The sequence below is a fragment of the Dipodomys merriami genome, unplaced genomic scaffold (assembly GCF_024711535.1).
Source record: "Dipodomys merriami isolate MVZ:Mamm:240054 unplaced genomic scaffold, mDipMer1.0.p SCAF_48, whole genome shotgun sequence".
Lineage (NCBI taxonomy): Eukaryota > Metazoa > Chordata > Mammalia > Rodentia > Heteromyidae > Dipodomys > Dipodomys merriami.
This window is the reverse complement of record NW_027206046.1, coordinates 9,529,804-9,550,854: the sequence shown is the minus strand read 5'-3', so window position 1 is coordinate 9,550,854 and position 21,051 is coordinate 9,529,804. Positions and strand designations below refer to the sequence as shown.

General features: G+C 44.9%; 1 protein-coding gene across 3 annotated transcripts in view; it reads right to left on the bottom strand.

The window, feature by feature from the left end:
- The window catches only part of Rab27a (RAB27A, member RAS oncogene family), a 41,552-nt gene that overhangs the window by 18,688 nt on the left and 1,813 nt on the right, over nt 1-21,051 (bottom strand). Inside the window, exon 1 of one of the 3 annotated variants that reach the window (XM_069995370.1) lies at nt 11,092-11,306. The exons of 1 other annotated variant lie outside the window; for it this stretch is intronic. The gene's annotated coding sequence lies outside the window, so the exon portion shown is untranslated. Of the gene's footprint in view, nt 1-3,700; nt 3,720-11,091; nt 11,307-21,051 lie in introns of those variants that run through there. One more of the 3 variants, XM_069995371.1, reaches the window with a different exon arrangement.

The window sequence follows — 21,051 nt, the reverse complement described above, 5'->3', positions numbered from 1 at the left end:
CAAAACCACACCAACCAAAACCACCCACAAAACGCTGAGGAAGCCGGGGAGGAGCCCATACACGGGGGAGGCCATGATGGGAGGGGCATGTGAGCCAAGCACTGAGATAAGACTAGACTGTGCCTAGAGCTAGAGCAGCCGAGCTGCAGGAAGAGCTGAGCACAGAAGAAACCGCCCTCTGGCTAAGGGGCTAACGAATTATGTATGGCTCCCGCAGTGATGCATGAGGAGCTTCTGCTCTGGACGGGCTTTGTGTGACTCAGTGGGCTGTCACCGCTATCACATAAGCCATGCCCTGAGCTCTGGCTCTCCATCACCCAGGAGAAGATATGTGAGGAAGCTTTCGTCCTTCCAAGGGAAAAATTCCCCCACCACGGACCGCTGAGATACTGAGGGTCTGGAGAGGGGGGAAGCTGAAATGGCAGCAGAGCCCCAGGGACCTGCAGATGTGCACGGGCCCCGGTTACCATGGCTACGGTGGTGCCAACCTGCCCACTCCCCACAGCCCCCCCCCCATCCTTTTCGGCCACAGTTCCTGTCTGTGAGTAGCAGCAGCAGGAAACAAGGAGTGTGAAATTCATTCGTATTCTAATGACTGCCAGGCCACTGAACTCCAGATCTGGAAGGGATGAGGAGAAAGTGGGAAGGAGACAGAAAGATGGCCCTGAACTCCTTTCCAATCAATGGGGATGCCTCGTGAATAAGCACTCCCTCTCCCCAAAAAAACTCTTTGAGGGACGGTGACACTCGTGATCTACACATCTTTTCTTTTTTTTTTTTTTGGCCAGTCCTGGGGCTTGGGCACTGTCCCTTGAGCTTCTTTTTGCTCAAGGCTAGCGCTCTACCACTTGAACCACAGCACCACTTCCGGCTTCTTCTGCTTATATGGTACTGAGGAATCGAACCGGGGGCCTCATGCATGCAAGGCAAGCGCTCTACCACTGAGCCACCTTCCCAGCCCTGTAATTTATAAATCTTGACCAGGATGTCAGCTTGTCATCAAGGCTGTCTAAGTTCAGGACATTTTTTTGGCTACACTCATAAATCAAATCACTTGATTGATTCCAATCCTCAATATTACCATCTTAAGAGTAGGTAGGATGGATAAGATAAACACTAAGAGTCTTCAACCCCTTAACCTACGTGTGGGTATATGCAGGACAGAATCTCCTCCTTGGTGTCTCTCAGGGGACATTAGGCTGTCCTCATGCCAAGGACCTGACTGCATCTCACAGAAAACACACAAAACGGGGACTGGTAGGGGGCGTCGGTGGCTCACGCCTGTAATCCTTGCTACTCAGGAGGCTAAGATCTGAGGATCCTGGTTCAAAGACAGCCCAGGCAGGAAAATCTGTGAGACTCTTATCTCCAATAAACCACCAGAAACCTGAAGTGGTGCTATGGCTCAAAGTAGTAGAGCATCAGCCTTGAGTGGAAAAGCTCAGGGACAGTGCCCAATCCCTGAGTTCAAGTCCCATGACTGACAAAATAACGAATGCAAAAAGGGATGAGGGTGTGGCCTGAGTGCTAGAGGACATGTGGACAGACCTACACACAGGGAAGACAGCATGAAGAGACACGGATTAAGGACAGCCTTCTCTAAGCTAAGGAGAGAGGCCTGGGGCAGATCTTTCCCCAGCTGCCCACAGCAGGAGCCAGTCATGCTCATAGGCTGATCTTGAACCTCCAGGTTCCTGAACCATGAGGCAACAAATTCATGTTGCTGAAACCACCCCACTTCTGGTCTGTTGTTACCACAACCCTTACAGACTAACACACACCCCAAAGCAGAAAGCGTTAAATAATGAAACTACTCATCAAGCACATCACCCCCCATGTTTTACACATACACCCTCCTCCTTTACTGTGCTCCTCTAAAATATATGGACCTAGCAGAGGGTCCACACCTGTAGTTCTAACTATTCAGGAGGTGGAGGCCTGAGCATGCAGTTCAAAACCAGCTCAGGCAGACAAATCTGATACTCTTATCACTAATTAACCAGCAAAATGCCAAACAAGAAGTGTGGCTCAAGTAGTAAAGAGCCAGACTTGAGAAAAATAAAAAGCATAGTGAAAGCTCAAGGCCCAGCGTTCAAGCCCCAGTATTGGAACAACAACAGCACACACACACACACACACACACACACACACACACACACACACACACACACACACACACACACACACACACACACACACACACACACACACACACACACACACACACACACACACACAGAGTAGATCTTTTTATATGGCTACATTCCCTTATCAAACTTAAAACAAAATTAACAACAAATTGAAGGTAGAATTTAAATCAGAGGAAAAAAACATATACCCTATTCTAAGACACATACTTACCCTCCTCTATGGAAACTACAATCACTGAAAATAAAATCCTAGGCAACTTGAATTTTAGAATTCTCAGAGGAAGAGCAAGACTTAGAGGAATGTGATTATTTAAGCAACCTCTCTCATTCGATATGTTATCTGAGAATAAAAGCTTGTATTACTTTATGAAAGCCAAGATAAGCAAGGAAGAATGCACATGGTATTTCTACCCGTTCTCTTGTCATTAAAAATGCATCATTTAAACTAATCCCAAGAAATCTAGCAGAAACCAGAGCTCTCTAGTTTAAAAAAAAAACAGAAACAAGGCATATAGTGGTAATATATGAGAAATTACACATAATTTCAGTCCCTGACAATTCATATAGTAGAGCTAAAAACCACTCCAAGAAAATAATAACTGTGAAAACATACCTGGACAGGACAGAGAGACCATTGGCTGTGGTCTCCTAAAATTGTAGGCCTCATGCATGAACCATTAGTAACTTCCCATGGCCTCCTCCTCAGAGAGGTGACTTTTGGTCTAGTGGTAAGGCAAAGGGCCTACTTATCAAAGCTTTATAAGAGTCTTTTGAAAAGCAGGTCTGCTCACCAACTTAAAAAAGCCGGCATCGCCGTGCAAGCCCACAATCCAACTAATTAGTCTCAGCTGTTCGTCATATGGCTCCACAGAGCAGTCAAGTGATGCTCGCTTCTTTCAAGCTTACTATGATCCCATTCCTCTGGGCTCTCAGACAGAGGGCTGCTTTATTAACCTCTCGTCTGGTGTTAGGAGAGTAGAATGTCCACACTATTCCCTTCATCAAGAACATACATTTGCTTTCTTGAGGAAAGATTTTTAAAAAAGCATCGTGTTCCCAAAAGTATGCCAAAGGTGGATTTAGTATGGGTTCTTGATCGATACGATTCCTGATCTAATCAATACCAGAGATCTAACAGAAGGGGAAAGAGGGATGGCACAAGATGATTTCCCTAGACCCTGCTCCTGGCCTCCAAACCCAGAAATAAAACTGGCTACAGCTGGGCGCTGGTGGCTCATGCCTGTAATCTTAGCTATTCAGGAGGCTGAGATCTAAGGATCTCAGTTCAAAGGCAGCCCAGGCAGAAAAGTCATGAGACTCCTATCTCCAATTAAAACTACTCAGAAAAAAATAGAAGTGGGAGAATGTTAGCCTTGAGCACAAAGAGGCTCAGGGACAGTGCCCAGGCCCTGAGTTCATGCCCCAGGACCAGCAAAACAAAACAACAACCACAAAAATTAAAAATAAAAAAAAAGAACCCTGTCTACAGAGTTGCCCACCTGGAATCCTCATTAACATCTCCAAGTCAGCGTGTCCTGTCCTCAACTTACCTCCTTTGCTCGTCTTCCTGTGGCACCCTTTTCTTCCTGTGTCTGGAGTAGTTTCTCCTGCACAGACCCAGAAATCTGATGGTCCTCATTGACTCCTCCCCCCCTTCCTCTGCCACTCCCCATTGGCCACAAAATTCTAAGCATCTTCCCGCCTCTCTCCCTCAGTTATTCCATTTCCTTTCTTGTTATTTCTGGTCAGGATGGCTGAGATGAACCACTGATGTGGTTTCTGGTTCCAAACTTGATTCTACCTCCAGACACCTCCTCCACACTGTACGCAACTTGCTCTTTCCAAAGGGAAATGAGAATCCCTCACTCTCTCCCACACTACCTGTTAATGGCTCTGTTGAGTATTAGCTACCATTCCCAGTTTCCTGGCCATGAGTCACTAGATCTCAACTACCAGAATGGTTTGTATTTCTCTGAATTGGTGGTTATGAAAATCTGTACCCAAGTCCAGCAGGAGCAACACATTAGAAAATCACACTCAGCCAGTGGGTGATGGCTCACACCTGTAATTCTAGCTACTCAAGAGCTGAGATCTGAGGATCACGTGGGAACATTCATTGACCTAGACATGCTGGGCACCACACATGCATGAGTGTAGTGTAACAAGGCTTCCAGATGCTCAAACCAGAGCACCTGTCTGCCAGCAGTGCTGAGTTAGCCCCTACTCTGTACCTAGTCCTGGTTAGCCTGGTATACAGCTATCTTGAAGAAAAGAATTGTCTTATTTATCAGTTATCCTTTCATCCCATTTCTTGAGCACTTACCCAGATGCTGGGTTTCTAACTAAATAATGCATCCCTTGCCTCTGGGAAAATTTACCCTTTCCTGTGGCAGCTCAAATGTGACTGATGACTGTTCAATCTAAACTCGAGGATGTAGTTCAATGGAGAACATTTGCCCAGTGTACACAAGACCCCGGGTCTGATGCTCAGTGGAGGGAGGAATAGGGAAGACAATGAAATAGAATTTACAAACCATATATACATCTGATAAGGGGTTAATAGCTAACATGCACAAGGAACTCATAGAATTTTATAGCCACGTGCACACACACACACACACACACACACACACACACACACACACACACACACACACACACACACACACACACACACACACACACACACACACACACACCAAATAACTGAAGTCAGAGAAAGGACCTCGGTAAATAGTTTTCAATGGAAATTATCCAAATAGCATAGAGGTATAGAAACAACTGCTCTATAACACTAATCATCAGGAAAATGAAAATCAAAAACACCATGAGATATCACCTCACATCTGCTTGGATGACTATTATTTTAAAGTCGAGGCTCGTCCAGAAATGTAGCTCAGGGTACTTGCCTGCCATTTATGAGGCCCTAGGTTTGATCTCCTGGCACCAGATAAAGTAAAAAATATTTTTGTGGGTTTTTTTTTTTGGAGGTGGTAATGTGGATTGAATTTAGGGTCTCACACTTGTTAGCCACAATCCCAGTCCCAAGGAATTTTTTTTTTAAGTGATGCTGGTGAAGATACGGGAAAAAAAGGAAACTTTATATATTGTTGGTGAGGATGTAAATTGATACAGCCACTATGGAAAACAGTATGGAAGATGGTGAAAATTTTGACTTAGAAATACCAGAGTAGAGCAACTCTGCTTCCAGGTAGACACTCAAAGGGATTGAAACCAGGATCTCAAAGAGACTATCTCCATCCTGGTTTTCATCACCACAATCTTCATAATAGTTAAGGCTTTCAGACAGCCCAAATGCCAAACATCCTGATCATGAACGGATAAAGAAAAGGTAGACTACAGATATGATTACTCATATCTGTTATTCAGCCTTAAAAAAAAGTAGACAGGTCTGCCAATGCAACAACATGAATGGACCCGAAGGACATTCTGCCTCACCTGAAATCTAAAACTACCAACCTCACAGAAGTAGCAAGTAGGAATGATGGCTCATATTAGCTACAGGGAAGGCTGATGGTTGTGGTTCAAGGCCAGCCCAGGCAGAAAAGCTCAGGAGACCCTATTTCAACAATAATCAGCTGGGCGCCAGTGGCTCACACCTGTAATCCTAGCAACTCAGGAGGCTGAGGGCTGAGGATCACAGTTCAAAGCTAGTCCAGGCAAGAAAGTCCGTGAGATTCTTATCTCCAATAAACCACTCAGAAAACTGAAAGTGGTGCTATGGCTCAAGAGGTAGAGCACTTGCCTTGAACTGAAGCGTTGAGGGACAGCACCCAGGCCCAGAGTTCAAGCCTCACAACTGACAAAAAAATAAATCAGTAGTCTGGGAAGGTGGCTTAATGGTAGAATGCTTGCCTAACATGCATGAAGCCCTGGGTTTGAGTCCTCAGTACCACATAAACAGAAAAAAACCTATGTGGCACTCTGGCTCAAGTGGTAGGGTATTAGCCTTGTGCAAAAAAAAGCTTAGGGACAGTGCCCAGACCCTGAGTTCAAGCCCCAGGACTGACAAAAACAAATCAGCCAAGTGCAAGTGGCTCACACCTATAATCCTAGCTACTCAGGAGGCTAAGATCTGAGGATCACGGTTCAAAGCCAGCCCAGGCAGGAAAGTCCATGAGACTCTTATCTCCAATAAACCACCAGAAAACTGAAGTGGCACTGTGGCTCAAGTGGTAGAGTGCTTGCCTTGAGCTGAAGAGCTGAGGGACAGTGCCCAGGCCCAGAGTTCAAGCTCCATGACTGACAACAACAACAACCAAAAAAAAAAAAAAAAAAAAACCAGCAAAATCAGGGATAAAGATGTGGCTCAAGCAGTAAAATGCCAGCCTAGGCTTGAGTACAAAATCCTGTACAGTCAAAAAGAAATTTTGAATTGTTCATAGCACATAAGTTGTAAAGAGCTACTATATTGCATAGTGATATTGCTAACAATACTGTATTATAAACTTGAATTTTGCTATGACAGTGGATCACAAAAACCACAGCAATAAGAAAAGAAGCAAGAGGAAATTGGGAGGGGGGGAGGGTCAGTGTGTGAGTTGATGGTTTTGTGGGTAAACACTTGCCCAAACTCATCGAGATGAATATATTAGATATATATAGCTCTTTGGTTTTTTTGTTTTTTCTTTGGGGGGTCCGGTTATGGGGCCTGAACTCTGGGCCTGAGCACTGTTCCTCAGCTCTTCAGCTCAAGGCTAGCGCTCTACCACTTGAGCCACAGCGCCACTTCCGGCTTTTTTCTTTTTGCTTATGTGGTGCTGAGGAATCGAACCCAGGGCCTTGAGCATGCAAGGCAAGCGCTCTACCACTGAGCCATCTTCCCAGCTCTTTGTATGTCAGTCATATATCAGTGTTGCCTTGTTGTTTTAAGGGAAACACAGAAGGAAAAATCTCAGCCATCTAGGTTTTTTTAGTTTTTTTTTTTTGTTGTTGTTGTTTTTGTTGGTTGTGAGGCTTGAACTCTGGACCTCAGTGCTGTCCCTCAGCTCTTCAGCTCCAGGCAAACACTCTACCATTTGAGCCACAGTGCCACTTTCAGTTTTCTAGTGGTTTATTGGAGATGAGAATCTCATGGACTTTCTTGCCTGGGCTGGCTTTGAACTGTGATCCTCAGATCTCAGCCTCCTGAGTAGCTAGGATTATAGACATGAGCCACTGGCACCCGGCCAGTTTTTGCTGTTACTATTTTGAGATAAGGGTTTCAGTTTTCCCAGGCTGGTCTCAGACTACAAAGACCGGGGTAATTCTCCTGCCTCAGCCTCCCAAGTAGTTGGGAATACAAACTTGTATGGTGTTTTGTTGTTGTTTTGTTTTGTTTTGTCTTAATTCTCTGCAGTGGAGAAAGTAGAACCCAGGGACTAACATGTGCTAGGCAATCAGTGACCACTGAGCTACAGTCCCAGGTTCTAGAAGCTCAGCCTTCAGATCCCAGGCCCCATCCTTATCAGTGCTTAAGATGCTTCCAGCCGTGGTAAAACCAAAGGCTTTGTCTCTGGAGAGGGACATGGTAAAACCTTCAGGTTAAGGATCTCTGAGACATACCAGCTTCCTGGCAGAGAGTGAGATGCTAAACAGTAAATACAGATACACCCCACCAGCCACTCTGCACCAACACAGCCAGACTCTACATGCAGCTGGATCCACAGACATGTGGCTACTGGGGGTTTGTTTGTTTGTTTTTTTCTGGAATCTGCCCAGCCTTCCTTCCTGGACTGGGAAGATAACAAGGAGACCATGATGTTGACCTACTTAAGTCATACTGTAACTGTCTGGGGAGGACAGAAAGGATAGAAATGGTACCTATATGTGGAATGGGGTAGGTGAAGTGCTTGCCTTGAGCTGAAGAGCTGAGGGAAAGTGCCCAGGCCCAGAGTTCAAGTTCCACGACTGACAACAACAAGCTCCACGACTGACAACAAGCTCCATAGATAGATAGATAGATAGATAGATAGATAAAATCAGGCCTTGTAGAAGTATATTCATGATAAAAAAATTTTAAATTAACATGAAATAAAATTTAACGACCATGTTTTAACTAACTTCTAAAATAATTCAAGGCACCATAATAGAAATTTCTCATGCTGAACCTCAGGATAGAAGACTTAGTATAAAGCAGAAAGCTAAGCGCCTGGGCCCTGGAGACAGACCAGTCACTCTGTGTGATCTTGAGCAAATGATTGCACCTTCTCTGCCTCATTGGCCTCCTCTGTGGAACAGGAATAATAATTGGATTATTTTGTAAGGCTTAAATAATATAGTTCCTACAAAGTACTTAAAACCTTGTTTGGTCCATAAGACACATTCAGTAATTATTCTCATCAAGGCACATTCATTTCTGTAAGAGATGGCTACAATTACCACATCGATCTCATGTTTCATTAGCTCATAGTTCATTTTCCCAGTCTCATCTGTGCTGTAATCAGTAGACTTTTCTAGAACAAGATGTACCCCCACCTAGTGTGCTGTCCCTTTTATGGGCTGGAAAGGAAGTAGTGGGATTTGAACACAGGGCCTTACGTTTGTTAGGCATTTGAGCCACATCTCCAGCTTTTGTTGCTCTAGTTATTTTTGATGCATGGTCTCACTTTTTTGCCCAGGCCAAACTGGACCATCATCCTATTATACATATGTATCTTTCCCAAGTAGATGTATTTTTTTTGGCCAGTCATGGGGCTTGATCTCTAGGCCTGGACGCTGTCCCTCAGCTTTTCAGCTCAAGGCTAACGCTCTACCACTTCAACCACAGCGCCACTTCTGAATTTTTCTGCTTACGTGGTGCTGAGGAATCGAACCCAGGACCTCATGCATGCAAGGCAAGCGCGCTACCACTGAGCCACCTTCCCAGCCCAGGTAGATGTATTTATACATCTTTGCTGGGGCCTAGGCACTGTCCCATGAGCTGACACACATATGACACCACTGTCAGCTGTTGTTTACAACAGATCCTCTTTTCTTTTTTGGTCTAGGCTGGCCTAGAACTGTGATCCTCAGATCTGAGCCTCGGGAGTAGCTAGGATGACAAGAGTGAGCCACCAGAATGGGTTCCAATAAGCTGTTTCTAATTGACATGGTACCTGGAAACCAATCACCAAGCTTATTATTGTTCTAACGAACAATTTGTGAATGAGAGGAAACTGCTCTGAAAAGCTCTCTTGAGGCAGGTCGCACGCTTCAGTCTGTCAGCTACCTGTCTGATTGCTCCAAACCTTTTGGGTTTACTTCCTGATTGTCAAGTGCAGTGACACTCAGGACATCCCACTTTGCCAGATCCTGTTGGAGTGATGACACAGGAAGTCCCGCCTCCCTGGCATTCCCAGGCCTGAACTGGGCAAATGATTTAAGCCTTTTGAGCCTGTTCCATCTACCATAAAATAAAGGACAGTAGGCTGTTGGGGATTAAATGAGTGAGTGTTTGCATAATCCTGACACACATGGTGGCTGCAGCTACTTATTGTCATTATTACTGCTACCAACAGTGTGGTAATAGTGATCAGGGAAATCACCTCTAACTTGCTTCTTTTTTTTTTTTTTTTTGAGCCAGTCCTGGGGCCTGAACTCAGGGCATGGGCACTGTCCCTGAACTTCTTTTGCTCAAGGCTAGCACTCTACCACTTGAGCCACAGCACCACTTCTGGCTTTTTCTGTGTATATGGTACTGAAGAATCATGCTTGGGGCTTCATGCAGCAAGCACTCTACCACTAAGCCACTTTCCCAGCACTCTAACTTGCTTTATAGAGTGTGGGTCTCAAGCAGCTGACATGTTTATTCTTTGTCCTACACAATTGTTTCAGGAACTAAGACATAGTAAAGAAATGTAATAGTCAACATAGTTGACTTCTCGATTGGGCAAAGACTGGTAGGTTTCCACTGTCATTTCATACAGGAGTCTTTTTATTGCAGTAACTATTTCTAAGCTTGAGGACAGACAATACACAAGAACAGCAGGCAAAATAGCTGAAATTGGGTTTTCTAGTGGTGTTTCACTTATTCACCTCATCATGACACTAACACATTCACTTAACATGCCAAGTCCATCCCTAAAAACAAATAAGAACTTTTAAGCTGGGCTACCAGCTTAAAAGTAGCTACTAGTTACTAGCCACTCAAGAGACTCAGAGCTGGAGGATCTCAGTTCAAAGTCAGCCCAAGAGAAAAATCCACAACTCTCCATCTCCAAATAGCTCAAATGGTAGAGTGCCAGCCTAGCAAGCAAACTGAGCAAGCCCTGAGTTTCAGTTTCAGTACTGGGGGGAGAGAGGAGGAAGCTGGGCACCAGTAGCTCACCCTATAATCCTAGCTACTCAGGAAGCTGAGATCTGAGGATCATAGTTCAAAGCCAGCTCAGGCAGAAAAGTCTATGAGATTCTTATCTCCAATTAACTACCTGGAAAAAACAGAAGTGGTGCTGTGGCTCAAAGTGGTAGAGCACTAGCCCAGAGACAGCACCCAGACCCTGAGTTCAAGCCCCAAGATCAACCCAAGCAAACAAACCAACAGAATCAACAAATATGGATTCTTATCACCAAACAAGTTCAATACCCTATCTAATCTCAAAAGCTGAAGCAATTCATTACTTTATAGATATGAATTACAGCCTGAAGTCACTCACCTCTGGGTACAATCTTTCTTAGAGCACATTTGCTATAAGCAAAGGTACACAACTGGAGTTAGATAACTCAAAGGATCCCAAATCACTCAAAGCCAAAGAGCCTGGACACTGAGTAGAAACAGGAAGGAAGTGGAGATCTCTCTCTATTCTAAAGATCCTCAAGATCCCCCTTCCCTTATTTCCACATTCCTACTGCCCATGTCTCCACTGGGTGCCCAAGGCCTGTGACCACAAAACCTCCAGAATCCTTGAGGGTGATCTGGCCCAACCCCCTAGAGCAGGAATGAGTGTAGAAAGAGATTACTCACGGTCTCATGCACACTGGGGCAGCTGACAAAAATCCACAGTTCTGACCTCTGAGTGAAGATCTCTAGGAAGGAGGACTGGAGAATTTGTGCTGCTCGGGAAGCTTCCCGGGGACATCACGGTTGCGTACAAATTTGAGAGCCACTCCTCAAGGGAGATGACAGCCAGCAAGATGCACAACTAATAGCTAGGCAAGGCACCAGCCTCAGGCTGCAAATGTGCCCAGCAGGAATAACCATATCTGGTTGGCAGGATGGAATGAGGTCATGGGTACTGCCCTTCCCCGCCCCCCCCCCCCTTCCATAGTGCCTCATACACAGCTTGTGGGACCTTCTAACCTAGACTGCTCACACCAGCTCATGTTTGGAATAAATGTCACTAAGGAAAGCAGGTGGTCACTTTAGGTTAAGGTCCCCCCCCACACACACACACCCTGGGTTAATGAGTCATCAACGGCAAAGACTCAGGCTAACAGATCATTTCACCAATGACTGAACTGTAAAATGTACTGGGTGGGGGAGGGAAGGGGGGCTCTCCCACTCAGCATCTATCGACCTCACCAAGATGACTTGTAAAAGAGATTCTGCCCCCCCCCCACTTACCCCCTGCATCAGATTGAGCGGTTCTGGGCTGAGAATTTGCATGTCTGACCAGTTGGGGGGTGGGTGCTACTGAACCCAGAACCCCACTTTAATCATCACTGAGGTGTAGCTCACTCACCAGGCTTTGCAGTAAAAAGGAAAGCTATGCTGTGTGGTACTTCCTGTTTGACACCAGACGGGTTAGCTACATGTAAACAAAAAAAGCAATAAACCAACTGTTTCCGAAGCCTGGTTGCCTTTGCTTAGTCCTTTTCTGAGCAGGGCCGAGGGAGACACACTAGCTGTGTGGCCCTAAGAGAAGCACAGGGCGGCTCTGAGCCTCATTGGCTCACCTAGGTGTGCAGGTGGGTGTGGTCACAGGGTCCCAAACCCGACCAGACAGCCACGATCACCAAGCAGTATTTTTTTTTAACAAAACCAGGATCCACGAGCCCTCACCACAAGCCTAACAAATTAGAATCTCCAAAGGAAAAACCAGAAGAATGTTTTGTAGGATTCAGTTTTAAATCATAATTCCCAGAGTGACTTTGCATCTTCTTTGATCATGAAAGCCTTCTGTTAGTTTTGATTTCTAAGTGTGTGAGCTCTAAGCCAGTCTGGGCCCCCAAACAGTCTCTACACCTCCACCCCATAGAGGGGTTTTCGTTGTTGTTGTTTGTTTTTACAAGAGTAAACAAGTATCCAGCACTAGTGGCCACACATGTGTAATCCTAGCTACTCAGGAAGCTGAGATCTGAGTATCAAGGTTTGAAGCCAGCCCTGGCAGGAAAGTCTGGGAGACTCTTATCTCCAATTAATCAGCAAACAGAAAAACCAAAAGAAAAATGGAAGTGGAGCTGGGGCTCAAGTGGGCAGCACTAGTCTTGAATGAAAAGGCTCAGGGACAGCATACAGATCCTGAGTTCAAGCCCAGGACTGACAGGTACAAAAAAAAAAAAAAAAAAAAAGAGGAAACAAGCAAGCACACTAGTCCCCAAACACGTGAAGCAAGTGTGCTTAGCAGTTCTACACTTCACTTATCAATAAATGGGCATTCACTGTTTAGTTCTGAAAACAAAAGAATTCCACAGAACTGTCTGTGTAAAGGATCATCAGTAACTGCTGGCTTATTCACCCACTCACTATCAATTTAGCACTCACCAGTGCTGTAGGCATTAATTATTCTAGGCTCTCAGCAGATAACAAGCAGCAGTCAAAGCAGAGCCCTTTCCCTCAAAGACAGGACATTTTCTGAAGAAGAAACTAATAGCAAACAAGGAGACACAAAGATAAAATCAGCCAAGCACTCACACTTGTAATCCTGGCTGCTCCGCAGGAGGATTGCAGTTTGAAGCAGTCCAGGTAAAAAAGTCTGCAAGACTTTTGTTTCCAAAATAGCCAGAAAAATAAAGCAGGTTTAGGGCTGCAGCTAAGCAGTAGAGTACCACCTGGGTGTGAGGCCATTAACTCAAACCCTGATACCAGTAAATAATAATAATTTTGAGTAATAAATTAAGGGCTATGAAGCCCACAGAATACTACAATGAGCACTGTACACTCCTTTGAACAGAGCACTCAGGAAGGCTTCTTTTGAGAATCCATATTAACTCTGAATGAAGCCAAAGGAACCATCATGGCAGGTGCTTAGATGTCTAGACTACTTTAATCTAGGAGAAAGCCACAATGTGCTTGTTCATTCACTGTGATAGTCCAGAAAGACTCAAGGAAGGAACTTCGGCGGTTGGTAATGATCCATCTAAAAGTCATTTCCTTTGAGCAATAAAGCCAGACAGCTTAGGGTTGCCCACCTCCCAAATGGTCATCAGCAAGAAATGACTAGCAGACTTCTAGAGACTCACACCTGTAATCCTAGCTATTCTGGAGGCTGAGATCTGAGGACTGAACTTTGTGGCCCCCGGGAGTAGAAAATTCTTTTAAGGCTTATCTCCAATTAGCCAGTAGACTGGGGGTATGGTTCAAGTGGTAGAGCTCCAGCCCTGAGCAAAAAAGCCAAGTGAGAACTTGAGGCCATGAGTTCAAGCCCCAGTTTAGCACCATAAAGAAGGAAAGAAGGAAGGAAGGAAGGAAGGAAGGAAGGAAGGAAGGAAGGAAGGAAGGAAGGAAGGAAGGAAGGGAGGGAGGGAGGGAGGGAGGAAGGAAGGGAAGAAGGAAGGGAGGGAGGGAGGGAGGGAGGGAAAGGAGGGAGAGAGGGAGGGAGGGAAGGAGAGAAGGAGGGAGGGAGGAAGGAAGGAAGGAAAGAAAGGAGGGAGGGAGAGAGGGAGAAAGGGAGGAAGGGAGGGATTATCAGCATAACAGCCTACAAAGAACACTGCAGGGAACGCAAACCTGCCTCTGGCGACCCTCCTGCCCACTCTAACCCTGCAGCCTGAGGCCCAGCTCTGACATCAGAGATGGAAAGGAGGCTGGGCAGCCTGGCTGCCAAGGCCTCTGAGCAGATCTGAAATTACACAATCCTGTCGTGTAACAGGCGAGGTTTCCTTATCGGAGTGGCTGATGAATCCGGGGGTGGTGGTTTTCGGTCACAACGGCTAAACTTGGAGAGCTCTAGTTCAGCAGGAAATGAGGTGCTAATGAAGAAACTGTCCAGTCTTGCTATTTCTGTGGCCCCTTCTTCACCATGGCATGGGGGGCACTGGGAACTGGGGGAGCAGTGCTCCTGGTGAGCCCGTACCCAGCTCAGTTCCTCACCCTCTCACATCTCTCTGGCAGGCTCCTACCATGTGGAATTGCACAGGATCAAGCCCCATAGTCCAGCCTCTCACTTCCTTTTGCTAGGTTTTGGGGTTTTTTGGTCTGTAGTGTAGCTTGAACTTAGGGCCTGGGTGCTATCCCTGAGCACTTTTGTTTAAGTAGCGCTCTACCACTGGGCCACAGCTCCACTTCTGGTTTTCTGCAAGAGTGTCATGGACTTTCCAACCCAGGGATGGCTTTGAACTGTGATCTTCAGATCTCAGCTTCCTGAGTAGCTAGAACTACAGGTGTGAACCACCAGCACCTGACTCCTCTTGCTAGTTCTCTTCACAGAGTCCACGCTGCTTGGGGGGGCAATCTGGCACCCCCAGAAGGACTTCAGTCCACATGTTCTCTGGGTGCAGTGGCTCTCAGAACGCTCCCCCTGGGAGGGAATCAGGTTCAGTCCACTTTCTATAATGGACAGCATGTGAATCTCAGGGACTTCCAAGGCACAAAGGTTCGGCGACTTACATGCAGGGTTTCTTGGTGACCAGCCTTCATTGCTCTTTGGGTGTTGTAGAACACTTCCTGTCAGTTCTGGCCGCTAACCCTCCAAGTGCCCATAGCAACTCCCCTCCCTTCCCCTACCCCCCCCCCCCCCCCCCCGTTGGAAACATTGAAAATGTCTCAAGACATTGCTAAACCTCCTCCCCACCACCCCCCTGCAAAGGGAGAGGGTTAAAACCACTGCCGGCTAAGCCACAGGTGGAATGCACAGAGCTAGTCATCAGCCACAGAGATACTAAGCGCCAGCCCACTGATACTTGGCTCTCCTGTCTCCAAAGGAGCCCTAGGGCACAAAGATGAGTCAGTCCTGAAGAAAGGCCACAACCACCTCCTGCCCTGTGCCTCAGCAGGGAAGGGTAATGGAGAGCTGCCCAGACTCTGACAAGAAAAGTTAAGCCCAGCACAACAACCAGCAGTTCGTATGGCCATTTTTGGAACTGAGTGTCATGGACACATAAAGGCAGTAACTTATCTTTTCGAGGGCTGTTAGATCCCGCCACTTATTCTTGGGATCATGCTCTTTAAATAGTGAGATTCATCATGAAAACCAATCATACACAGTACTCTATTATTAGTTTAGCTAGGTGAGGCCTGGTTTTTGCTTCTAATGACACAAATATCCAGGAGATTACTAGCAAGGATACCAGATAGGATCTGACCAGTCACTCGCTGACGTGGTGGGCTGAACTACAGCAAATAAGAACACACTGATTTTTTTTGGTCGCTTGGCAACCAATTTTATTATGTTTTGACCAGGCAGCTGATAGGACTCTGTGTGAGTTAACCAATGAAGTTATGATAAAACAAGATTAGTGAATGTGAATATGGTTTTTCTAGTATCAGAGAAAGCATGTTCATTTTCAAGGTTGCCTTATTAAATGGGTAGAAATAACTTAAAAAAATGAATAGTAAAACTATATCTACTGGTCCTAAAAATGACAGTCTTGGCTCTATTACTGGAGAATCATAGCCCAGGTCAGCTGAGGCATAAGGTGAGACCCTACCTCAAAAATAACAAGTTATACAGGGGCTAGTAGTATGCTCAAATGGTAGCGTAACCTGCTTATTAGCACACTTGAGGCCAGGAGTTCAACCCCAACACCACCAAAAAAAAAAAAAAACCAACAAAGTAGATACACGCATAGTCATGAAATGAACAGGAACTCACCATTTTTTGGACATTATCATGATTAATACATTTCCTGTGCACAAACATGACCTCTGACTAAGGCTGGTTATAGTTGTGTTTTGGAGCTAGGCATGGTAGTTCACACCTCTAATCCTAGTACTTGGGAGGCAAAGACAGGAGGATCATAAGCTAGAGGCCAGTCCTGGCTCCAGAACACTTCTGAGGTAGTCTATGTTAGTGGGAGCCTGTCTCAAAAAAAAAAAAATGCACTTTGAATAAATAACAAATATCTTTAGACAAAGTATATCCCAATATATCTACATTTCAAGAAAATTCATTGTTTATCTGATATGAAACCTTAACCTTTTTTATTTGCTAAGTCTGGTACCTTACCTCTATCTTCAAATTGTAATTTCACTTTTTTATGGATGTACTGGAGTTTGAACTCAGACCTTCAAACTTGCAAGACAGGTGTTCTACCATTTGAGCCACAACTCCAGCACCTTTTTGCTTTGCTTACTTTATTTTTTTATTTTTTATTTTTTTGCCAGTCATGGGGCCTGAACTCTGGGCCTGGGTGCTGTCCCTCAGCTCTTCAGCTCAAGGCTAGCACTCTACCACTTGAGCCAAAGTGCCACTTCTGGCTTTTTCTGCTTATGTGGTGCTGAGGAATTGAACCCAGGGCCTCTTGCATGCAAGGCAAGCACTCTACCACTGAGCCACCTTCCCAGCCCTGCTTTGCTTACTTTAAAAAAAATCTTTATTGTGATTAAGTGATTACATAATTTCACAAATTTTACGGTATTGTGGCATAGTGATACTTAGTTAAAGTTACAAACACATTCTAACCTTCATGGGGCAAATTGTCTATCGTGGTCTATAAGGTTTATGAGCTTTGACAATACAGTTATTTCTTCCACATCTGGTGATATGTACATTCCTTTCCTTTTGCTTAGTGTCAGCTGTTCCCTCTTTCCCACTCATTCCCTCCCTCCCATCGCTGCCATTGAGTTGCTTAGTTCGTTTTGATCAATGTCCAGTGCAGCTGATGGGTCCCACTGCTAGATGTTTTCCTGTTTCCCTCTAGTTCTGTGTCCTCCTCCAAGTTTCTCTTCAATGTGCATATATGTGCTTTACTTACTTTTGAGATAGGGTTTGAAAAACTTTTCTGCCCAAGCTAACTTTGAACTGTGATCACTCAGTTTTCAGCCTCCTTAGTACCTAGGATTATAGGCATAATGCCTGATGCAGAGTTTCACTTTTAAGAATCAAAAGTTGGAAGTAGTGCTGTGGCTCAAGTGGTAGAGCTCTTGCCTTGAGCTGAAGAGCTCAGGGACAGCATCCTGGCCCAGAGTTCAGGCCCCACGACTGACAAAAAAATAAAGAATCAAAAGTCCAGGGTACAAATCATGAAATTGGCCTAGGTGGTCGTCAATAAAAAGATGAATGGATGTGGTACACACACACACACACACACACACACACACACACACACACACACACACACACACACACACACACACACACACACACACACACACACACACACACACACACACACACACACACACACACACACACACACACACACACACAGTAGAGTTTTACTCAGCCATAAAGAATGAAATTGTGTGGGGCTGGGAAGGTGGCTCAGTGGTAGAGTGCTTGCCTTGCATGCATGAGGCCCTGGGTTCGATTCCTCAGCACCACATAAGCAAAAAGAAAAAAGCCAGAAGTGGCGCTGTGGCTCAAGTGGTAGAGCGCTAGCCTTGAGCTGAAGAGCTGAGGGACAGCGCCCAGGCCCAGAGTTCAGGCCCCATGACCGGACCCCCCTCCCCCCAAAAAATGAATGAAATTGTGTTGTTTTCAGGAACTGGAACTGGGGATCTTCATGTTAAGTGAAATGAGCCAGTCCCACAAAGATAAGTACCACATGCCTTATCTCATCTGTGGAATGGAGGAAAAGAAAGGAACAGAAGTAAAAGTTTAGGAATGTGGAAAGAGAAGAGGACAGAAAAAGGGGGAATAAGTGAGAGAATGGGTAAATATAATAAAACTACATCACATGCATTTATAGAAATAAAAAATATTATGGTAATATTTTTTTAAAAAATTTTTGGTTGGTCATGGGACTTGAACTTGTTGTCTGTGAGCTCTTCAGCTCAAGGCTAGCACTTTACCACTTTGAGCCACAGGACCACTTCTGGTTTTCTGGTGATTAATTGGAGATAAGAGGCTCAAGGACTTTCCTGCCCAGGCTGGCTTTGAACTGCGATCCTCAGATCTCAGCCTCCTGAGTAGTAGCTAGGATTACAGGGATGAGCCACCGGTGCCCAGCTTAAAGAATTTTTTTTTAAGTCAGCAGGCGTGTATTCCATGTTTGGCATGGGCAAGGCCCCAGGTTCAAAACCCTGCACCAAAAAGAAAAGCAGGCAAGCAAGCAGGATTCCATAAACAAGAGCAGTAGGAAGAGTGTCTGGCTAAAGCACTAAGTAGGAAGACTTGTCAAGAGTAAGATGCAAAGGCAAAAGAAAAAACCCAGACAAAAACAAAACTTTCATACTCTCCTTGAGAAAGGGAAGCATGGAATTCTTTCCCGGCAATAAGGAAAACACAGACGTTTCACGGAAATACAGAGGTTACTAGACCTGGATCATACAAGGAAAAGAATATAGTTCTGTACTATAGCTCTGGAAAGACAAGACAAGACATAGGCTCCCTGATCCACAGGCCTCACCAAAGGGACACAAAGTTAATTGCAAACCCTCTATCTCTGCCTGCAATTCAGAGCTCACGTCCGCTCCTAGGTAATCAGCTTAAGGGAAACAAGACTATAAACTCACATTTCCTGACCAGGAGGCTGAGAAACCAATGTGATGCTAGCAAATCTGCAGGAGGCATAAAAGGGAAAGCTGTGGAGGGAAAATCTACTCCTTTCAAAGGAGTCTCATTTTAGCAATGGTAAGACAACCTTACTCCGGGGTCGGGGTGGGAGAACTCAGACTTTTAAACTTGCAAGCCCTATTTTGTGTTTCAGGAAGTATTAAATCTATTATAATTTATTAGCTGTCAAAATAATTCATATTTTCCAGTGACATTATAGCTAAAACATTTTCCAAGTTTAATAAAGGAGGTGAGTTTCATTTTAAAATAATATAGAAAATCAGTTAATATGCTTTCTAGATGGAATTAACCGCACTCTCACTGAGAATTCTCACAATTCTTCATTCACAGGAAAACCCCACTCAACTGTAGCCAGGCAACAGAGGCAGGACATAGTGGTCTGTGTCAAGTCTGGCTGAGAAAAATCAAACATATAGATTAGATATTTCCCAATGATGACAATAAATCTGGGCTTATCCATTAACTTAATGCATGCTCAGCAAGAACAATGCAATGAACACTTATTAATGAGCACCTTGCAAAATAACACTCAAAAATAAGCTCTCTCCAGGATGTTACAATCTAGTTGTGGAAATGAGACTGACATATACAGAAATGATCTACAGTTTAAGGTATTTGCGTAACTAAGTGCCAAGGGTTGGCAATTTCTGTTAGAAGCCACAGAAAGATCAATTGACTGTGGTATGCAACATTCATCAAGAAATTAATATCTTGGGTTTGGGAAGTTGGCGCAGTGGTAGAGTGCTTGCCTTGCATGCATGAAGTCCTGGGTTCGATTCCTCAGCACCACATAAGCAGAAAAAAAGCCGGAAGTGGTGCTGTGGCTCAAGTGGTAGGGTGCTAGCCTTGAGCTGAAGAACTGAGGGACAGTGTCCAGGGCCAGAGTTCAGCCCCCACAACCAACAACAACAACAACAAAAATAGCCAGGCACCAGTGGTTCATGGCTATAATCCTACCATCTCAGGAGGATGAGATCTGAGGATTGAGGTTCAAAGCCAGCCCAAGCAGAAAAACCTGAGAAATTCTTATCTCCAATGAGCCAGCAAAAGCCCAGAAGTAGAGGTATGCCTCAAGTAGTAGATTGTCAATCTTCAGTGAAAAGCTAAGTAAGAGCTTAAGGTTCTGAGTTCAAGTCCCAGTATTGGTGCATATGTGAAGAAAGAGAAAGCAAGCACGAAAGAAAGAGAAAGAGAGAGAGAGACAGAGACACAGAGAGAGGAAGGAAGGAGGAAAGAAAGAAGAAAAAAGGGAGAAAGAGAAAGAGAGAGAAAGAGAGGGGGTGGGAGGGAGGGAGGGAAGGAGAGAGGGAAGAAAATTGTATCTTCTTGAATTTCTAAGAAATTTTTTTCCTACACTAGCAGAAGAGGCCAACAGACAGGAGACAGGGACATTGCATGGCCCTGCCCAGGCTACAAAGCAGAAGGCTGCCCACCCAAAGCCTCATCTCTCTCTCCACTTAAGTTTTCTTATTCCAGGAGGATCATTATCCTAGGGGAAGTAGGAAGAAGGGAAGGTTTTAAGAGATGGCATATATGTGGACGTTCTTTCTCTTAGAAAAAATAAGGAGGGCTGGGAAAGTAGCTCAGTGGTAGAGTGCTTGTCTTGCATGCATGAGGCCCTGGGTTTGATTCCTCAGTACCACATAAGCAGAAAAAGCTGGAAGTGGTACTGTGGCTCAAGTGGTACAGCGCTAGCCTTGAGCTAAAGAGCTGAGGGACAGCGCCCAGGCCGAGTTCAGGCCCCACAACCGACAAAAAAAAAAAAAAAGAAAGAAAGAAAGAAAGAAAGAAAGAAAGAAAGAAAGAAAGGAAAGAAATAACAGAGTGGTTTTTTGTGTGTTTGTTTGTTTTAATTTTGTTAGTCCTGGGGCTTAAACTCAGGGCCTGGGCACTGTCTCTGAGCTTCTTTTGCATCAGAGAACTAGGCAAATTTCTGGTCCTTGTGGGGTTCATAGTCTACCAGTAAGAGCCAAATTGTGACTATATACATATATGTACATATATACATACATATATATAATGATAGGCTAGAAATACTTCAAAGAAAAACAGGCCAAAGTAAGGGGACAGAAAACTCTGGAAGGGAT